The 7,660-nt window shown below is 46.3% G+C and overlaps 1 protein-coding gene across 2 annotated transcripts in view; it reads right to left on the reverse strand.

Annotated features, from left to right (window-relative positions):
- The window catches only part of AMOT (angiomotin), a 59,611-nt gene extending 51,994 nt beyond the window's left edge, over nucleotides 1-7,617 (reverse strand). Inside the window, exon 1 of one of the 2 annotated variants that reach the window (XM_072334312.1) lies at nucleotides 7,446-7,617. The gene's annotated coding sequence lies outside the window, so the exon portion shown is untranslated. Of the gene's footprint in view, nucleotides 1-2,431; nucleotides 3,906-7,445 lie in introns of those variants that run through there. The other variant, XM_072334314.1, reaches the window with a different exon arrangement.
- Between the last annotated feature and the right edge of the window lie 43 nt (nucleotides 7,618-7,660).

Below are 7,660 nucleotides of genomic sequence, written 5' to 3' on the forward strand. Positions count from 1 at the left end.
TCCCTCGTGTACAGACAGGAATCGCCACCCGATTCCGCATCCATTCAGCACAGCGAGAGGGGCACAAATTAACTTCTGTTCATCCCTGGTCCTGCACCAATTTAACAGTGCTTTTCTTCTGGCACGTAAAAAATAAACTCTTAAAAACACTGAGAAGTGCCGGGAGCTGCTGGGACCAGACAGGGCATTCCTTCCACCACCAAAGCTAGAAATTATTTGTCTGGTCTGTAAATGTAGTGCTGAGTGAAACGATGGCCCTACATTAAATTCATGCTTGCATTAGACACAAAGCCTGTTCTCATTCACCATCAGGTGGCAACAACAGATAAGCATCCACCACCACCACCAGAAATGACCATCCTAAGAAAACACGGAATTGCCAGAAAAACTCTACCTTTCAAAACACAAGAGCAGGAAGAATTACTGTGTGCTCCTCTGAGCAGCCCTCTAAGCTCTTAGTTACAGAATCACAGAACGGCGGAGGCAGGAAGACACCTCTGGAGTTCACCCATCCCAACCCCCTGCTCAAGAAGGATCCCCTGGAGCACATAGCCCAGGGCTGTGACCGAGTGGCTTCTGACGAACTTCATTTTGGAAGCAGGTGTGTAACTGGAAGAATGCTGAACAACTGCCAGCTGCATCAGAAATAAATGCACTGTTTTGGCTTTGCTCTACGTGCATCCGCAGCCTAGTCCTCTACACTGTATCAGTTTGGCAAAATAAGGGCCTCAATGTCAGACTGGACGAAGAGATTTCTTCACATGATGCTTATTTTCCTGCAGTAGGGCCTGGAAGGTTTTAATGTCTATCACACGGTAAGATCCTTGATATATGAAAGCTGATCATCTCCCTTGTCTCTTAAGGCTTTTTTATTATTATTATTTTCTAAAGAGATCTCTCCTTAGATTCTGAATAAATGAATTAAGAGATTCCCTAAACTTCCAAAGGATTTGGATCATGCATGACATGCATGAATAAGGCAAAGAGGCCCTGCACTTCTACACAGTCTTCGCTCTCGATGACTAAAGAATGTATGAAGTCACATGAGAGATGTACAGCAGGTTCTGCACAAAAACACTTAATAATCCTGATATGACCACAACAATTATGAGGGGAAAAACAGGCCTGATTTAACACCAAATATCCTACCCATTTTTGTCTCCAGGACTAATGATGGTGCCAATAACCCCCCACAGAAACAAGGGAGGGAGACAGTGTCCCTTTCTGATTTCAAGTTTTGCAACTCATTTTTGATAATGCCATCAGAATCAGACTGAGACATGGGAGAGGCCCAACTAATTTGGTTAGAAGAAATCTCTCATTGCCTTGGGAGGTCCTAAAATTGGTCTGAGCAATATGATGAGCGCCGCACAGATGCTAGAGCTCTGCTGTCTGCAAGAGCGGGGCCACCTCCTTCCACTAGGCAGAAGCTGTGCTGAATAGTAAACAGATCGCTTTGAACATGAAATAAAGAGGAGGAATGAAAGGAGAGAGAATGCTATGTATAAAAAAGGGCAAATGCTTTGGAGCAAAACATAAAATTCTGTTAAATAATTGCTTCAAAAAGTGGCAATTACAGTTTTTCAGTGTATAATGCTCTGCTGAAAGCAGTCTTTCTCCTTTAGTGAGCTACAGAAAGATTCATAATTAAAGGCAGCAGCAAGATATCAAATAACAGATAGTTCATTAGCATTTTATGTTAAAAAAAAACTAAAAATAGTATTGCAGAAAATCTGATTTGATTTTACAGTTTCAGATGCTTCTGTAGGATTCTGGAAGAGCACCAGCACTCTCTGCTGGTCATCTTTGTTCAGTAGTTAACTGCAGGAGAAATGAGGCAAGAAAATGCACTGGTTTTTTTTAAACGTGAAATGCCATTTTTGCTGTAAGAGGATGATTAATTAGATCCCTACCAACTGAGCAAACAGCAACTAAGAGCTAGTTATGTTTCTGGAAACAATACAGTTATTACTAAGAAGCGTACTTACTACGGTCAATCATCATTTGCTGGAATAAATTTTACTGTTGCAAATAAACATCTGATGTTTAATGCTTTGCAGAAAGCACTTCTGCTGAGCTGCAGCAGAAAGACAAGCTGGCGTGAGAAGTTCCCATGATGCCAGATCCCTTCCTTGGCTCCCTCCTGACTTTCCATCAATTTTAGAGCTATGCCAAGAAAAGCAGCTCTTGTTAAAGAAGTCCTAGCACAACACCGGCATCTTCCCCTGAAGCTACCGTGCTTCAATCCAGGCAAACCTGCTCTGAGCCCATCCTTGTTACACCCCTCCCCAGGAAGATTTCATTCCCTCTACTCACGCTCACCCACACGTTGCCTGCACCCTGTGGGCTCCCTCACTGCATCCATGCCAGAGACTGCATGGGGCAAACACTTGGGTAGCAAAAAAATAAGAATAAAAGCAAAGCCAAGTACCTAAGTGACAGCTGTCCCAGTTTCCAAACTGCACAGATCAGGCATCACCAAGAAGGGTTAAGACTGGCAAATTGAATCCATGTGCAGCTCATGAAAGTGTGGGAAACAAAAGAGACAATGTGAGTTAAGGACAGAGTATTCATTAGCAAAGGGCTCAAGTTTCTTGGCTTTTGCTGCCCTGCTTCCCAATGGCTATTTTTTTCAAGGTAGCTTTTTGTTCTTCAGTTTTGTGGAAAGACATTTTGCTCAAGCTAACAAACTGAGGCTCAGTACATGTGGAACTGCTTAAAGTAATTTGTCTTTTTAATTCCTGGGGACATGAGAGCAATGTCAGAGATAGTTCTCTGCTGGGCTACAGTGGGTTTTGGGTCAGAGCTTTATATGACATAGCTGATCCAAAGACCCCCCCAGTCATTTATAAATACTCATTTACACTATGGTATTAAGTAGGGAAATCTGATCTGAAGAAAGAGGTCCCAGACACTCAGAGCAGAGTCTGGGGCACAAGCCCATCTACAGCCCACTGAATGATAGGGAAGCACAAGGGGCATCAATGAGTATCCATGGTAGGTCTGCACTTAGGAGACACCCAGAGCAAGCACGCCAACCTTCTGGTGCCAGGGCTTCAGAAGTAGCTCCATATCATGTAGGACATAAATACCATGTTAGGATCTCTTATTGAGGTCCCTACAGATCAGATGAGTATTGAAAATTGAGCCTCAGTTCCATTCTTTGGGTCCCCAACAAAGCTGAATTCAAGTAATCTTTACAGGGGAGTTGATTTGCTGGTGGAGTTCTGGAAAAAATAATCTGAAACAGTAGGCTGGAAATTGAAACTAAGGTTCTGCTTCACTGTATGAGGCAACAGATATCTATCTACCAAGTTCAGCAAGATGTGCTTCATTTTCTTTTGACTATTTTACTTTATGAAGGGAAAAGTATGAAAAAGGGTTCCCAAATTAGAGCAACAGCTGAGAGCCCTAAGAACAAGCACGGTGGAAAATAGGTAAGTTTTAACACAATCGTAATTCAAAGTCAGAAAGAATTGTTCTAACGCATTATTTTCCTGAAAAATCTCAGCTTCAGAAGCGCTTTGCATCCAATGAGAGTCCTAAGGAACTTTGAAAGCATTCATGGATCACTGACATTTGGCAGAGCAGGGCCAGCAGCAGCAGCCAAAAGCCAAGCAGAGCTCTCTAAAACACCGTGTGAGGAACAGAGATTCCTGCCTAAGGGATCAGAGCAAGTTTCCCATCATGCAAAATGGCTAAAGGTTTCAGACCTCAAGTTTTCTACTTGTTAAGGAAGTTAATAATTTGAATATGACAGGACTCAGCAGGAGATCATTGATCTACATTAAATGAGAAGATGCTAAAAGCCCCAAGAACTTGAGTAACTGTAGGAAATTAGCATGCTTTTTTTTTTTTTTTTTTTTTTAATATTAACCATACATGCCAGACTACTCTTAAACATTCTCTTTCCACATTCATATCCACACCTTTACCTTTGTACCATTCGAATTCTGTATTCAGCTCTGTCCCTTGATCATTAATGCAGACTCCTAAGCTTCAGACTTCAAAGAAAAGCACGCGTAAGAGTCACAGGCGCAGGACTGGAACAGTGTCAAAGCCTCCCTGTGCAGGAACCTCCATCTTCTGTTTGACTTCACTGTACAAATACTTCGTCCTATCAAGACTGGGAAATTCAATGATTTAAGTAGGGCTTCCCACAGATTAAGTTAATAAGGGAATCCAACAGTGCCTCATCTCCATCCGCCTTCCAAACACTGGTAAATGAAAGGAAATAGGAATGTCTCCTGGGGTAAGAGAAAGACGTGAGCTCTCTACAAATGTGCAAGGGAAGAAACCAAAGGCTTCTTTGTGTGCATACGTACTTTTTCAGGAATCCTCTCCCCTCGCCTCTCCCATAAGTGGCACCAAGTTTTTCTAAGAACAATATCACATGCAAAGGCAAAGCCTTGTCCATGCAGCATAGTGATTGGCACCCAGGACTACGCTGGTTTAGTTTTCTTCCTATGTCCTTCTAGACTTGCTCTTCCAAGGTTTTCTGTCAGCCATCTGCCCCATACACTGTTTCTAATGTTATACTTTTACATACTTCCTTTGATCCTTCCCCCTTTTTTCTGCTCTCATCCCACCTCCCTGCAGCTCCCAGTGCTTGTGTGCCCCACTGCTTTACTGCTGTGGATGCCCTCTTACCATGTCCAGTATCACCGGCGCTTCCCAGAGCTCCAGCCATCCCCTACTATTCTGAGCTCCATGTATATAAAACAATCACAGTTAACACAAAATATTTGGGTTTTACAAACAAAGAAATTACAGCACAGGTAGATCAAAAATCAGACCTCTCCTAAGCCCGAAGGGGCTCAGTTAATGTAACCTGCCGTCAGCAACCTCTGAGTTCAAAAATTACACCAACATCTCCTGGTTGAGACTAAACCTCTGCACAAGGCAATCCAAAAGGAGTCTGGCCATTTTAGGTTTGTTTGTAACTGCTTCTGTATTCCCAGCACAAGGAAATTACCCAACACCAAACACAGTTGTGGTTTCTTTAGCGGTAAGAAAGCTGACATAGCTCTTCAGATTCTGCCATTTTCACCTACAAGATGGTCTGCTCTCGCTCTGAACTAAGTTGTAGGGTACAACAGTACAGTGCAAGAAGCTGTTATGGATGCACTTCAAATGCCTTATGATGACCCACAAAACATCAAGCTAAAGTAGCACTATTGATGGTAGAATGTATGATGACTTATGGAGAAGGTGAACTAGAAAGTCAAACTCAGAAACTTCTCTGCTAATGATAACATTGCAATTAGGTCATCACTAAACAGTGTGTAACTAGGAATCAGAGCACAAATATTGCCACAGAATAATTAATATGTGACAGCAAGTTCTTGGAATGAGAACAGGGATTTCGCCCACATAGCCCTACCATTGAATTATACAGATAAACAGCAGTCCTGAGATAGTCAGCTTCCAAGGAGGCATGCAGGTAAAACACAGAGATCCAGTTTAGTATGAGCCTGAACTCCCAGACATGAAAGTTCACACCCAACTTTAATGAAAGATAGTGCTCAGAGTGAGTTTTGGGGTCAGAATTCTATTTAGGTCACATATGAACTTGATCCAGGACACAACTTACTTTAACTATCTTCAGGACTCAAGTTTGAGCAGTGTTTCTAATTTCCAGTAATTATTTCTCTTATGCTAAAAAAAACCCCCTACATTTCCACCTCTAATTTTGCTCAGTTCAGACTGCAGGTTATGGTAGCTCCCTAAACACCAGACCTTTATTCAAACCAGAATGCGTTTTGTCACAGACACCCTGACCCTCTCCCTCTCTACAGTCCTGCACAGGCACCTAGCAGTACCTGCTGCTGGGGCACACAGGTCAGGAGGGCAAAGAGCTGCAGGCTAATGGGACGCTGCTCTGATCAGGGAGGTTAGGTTACAAGGCCATGCCTTTGAAGACTGGCTTCTTCAGTGTGGCCCTTTGGTTTACAACTGGGATTTCTTTTAATTAGATTGTATCCCTAATTATTTATGACCTATATTATCTGCAGAAGCTGCCCAGAGCCAAAAGATATCAGCCTTAATGAGGATAATTGGAATAGTTGTTTTTTTTTCCCTCTTTTGTAAAGCACCTTGGGCCTTACTGATTAGAGGTGCTAGGACAGGATTAGATGTTTAATGAAAAACTATTATTAAAACATGGAATGAGGACTGAATTAAAATGGAATTTTCTATTTTCTGTTGCATGAGGGATGAGCAGAGGATCATTTATTAGAGGTGACACAGAAACTTAACCTGAAAATCAAACGGGCATCTTCTTTATGCTCCTTGTGGTGAAGGACTCCAGGCAAGGACACCATGGGCATGAACCTGGGACCAGACGTTGTAAGAAGTGAAAACAGCCCCCCAAGCACCTGTGCCATGGAAACACACCAGGTGTCCTGGCACGTAGGGGTGGTTTCGCTGGGTTCTGACTACCTACAACATCAAGCAAAAGCAACAGCCGCCAGGTTCCTGCGTGACTGCAGATTCAGCCTTCCATCCCTCTGCTCTCCCAAAAAGATATCTTGGAATTGGCGCAGATGGGACTTGTGGCTCTGCTCCCACCATATGGTGAGTCTCACTGAGAATATTTATAGGCCAACTTGAATCAGCCTGCCTATAAAGGCCCAATCTTTTTTACCTGGGGCAGCACATGGATGGTTGAACCCAGACCTCAGGGGGCTGCTGGGGCCTCACTCAGTATGGGGCAGGGGCACAGATACAGAGCTCCCAACACTTCTGGGATCAGTGCTCACTGATTGACATTTTCTTCTCTCAAGAACCAAAGTAGGAGGATTTGGAATCCTTTCTGCTTAATTTGGGGTTCGGGCAGAGGTGGATCAGCAGGAATGGGAGCAGTGGGCCAGGCAGGCACTGGGGCCACAGGGCTCCTGTGTGGGACTACGGGAGCAAAGTGTCCCCTGGCACTACATGGACCCGAAAACTGACATGGGAAGGGCCAGCACAGCTCTGCTCTCCCTTTTACGCCAAACCCCTCTGACCCCAGAGCAGGTACTCACGGCAAACCCTCATAGCCTTCTCCTCTCGAAGCTTTCCCAGGAGTCTTCCTCAGGACTCGCGGGGGCCTCGGGCTGAGCCCCGGCTCTGCCTCCCTCCCCGGGGCACTGGAGAGCCGTGGTAGCCCGCGGGGCCCGAGACGGGGCAGCGCGGCCACAGTGCCCTCAGGCCGAGCGCGGGGCGGCGGGCAGCCCCTGAGGGAGGGCCGCGGCCGTGAGGCGGTAGCAGGCGCGTCACCCCCTCCCTTCCTTCTCCCTCCCAGCGGCCTCTCCACCGGCGGAGCCCCGCGCCGCTCCCCTGCACCTGCCCGAGCCCGGCATCCCGGCGGGCAGGGCGGCCGCGGGCCCCCTCTGAGGCGCGGAAAACCGGCCTCACCGCAGCGGCCCGCGCCTTCCCTCGCTCCCTCCCTTCCCGCTCCTTACCCGGCGGGCGCCTGCCCCGGCGGCCGCCCGCTCATCCATCCTGCCGCTTTCCCCGCCGAGGTGACAAAGCCGGCATGGCAACGGGAGGCGCCGCGCGGCTCTGGGAGGCGCCTTCCCCAGGTTGGGTGGTTAACTTTCACCAGGCGGCTGCGGCGGCGGCGCCCGGCATCCCCCGCTGGGCCGGGCCCTGCAGTGGCTGCCGGGAGGCGTAGTCC

This window comes from Excalfactoria chinensis, chromosome 4 (genome assembly GCF_039878825.1).
Source record: "Excalfactoria chinensis isolate bCotChi1 chromosome 4, bCotChi1.hap2, whole genome shotgun sequence".
NCBI classification, from domain to species: Eukaryota; Metazoa; Chordata; class Aves; order Galliformes; family Phasianidae; genus Excalfactoria; species Excalfactoria chinensis.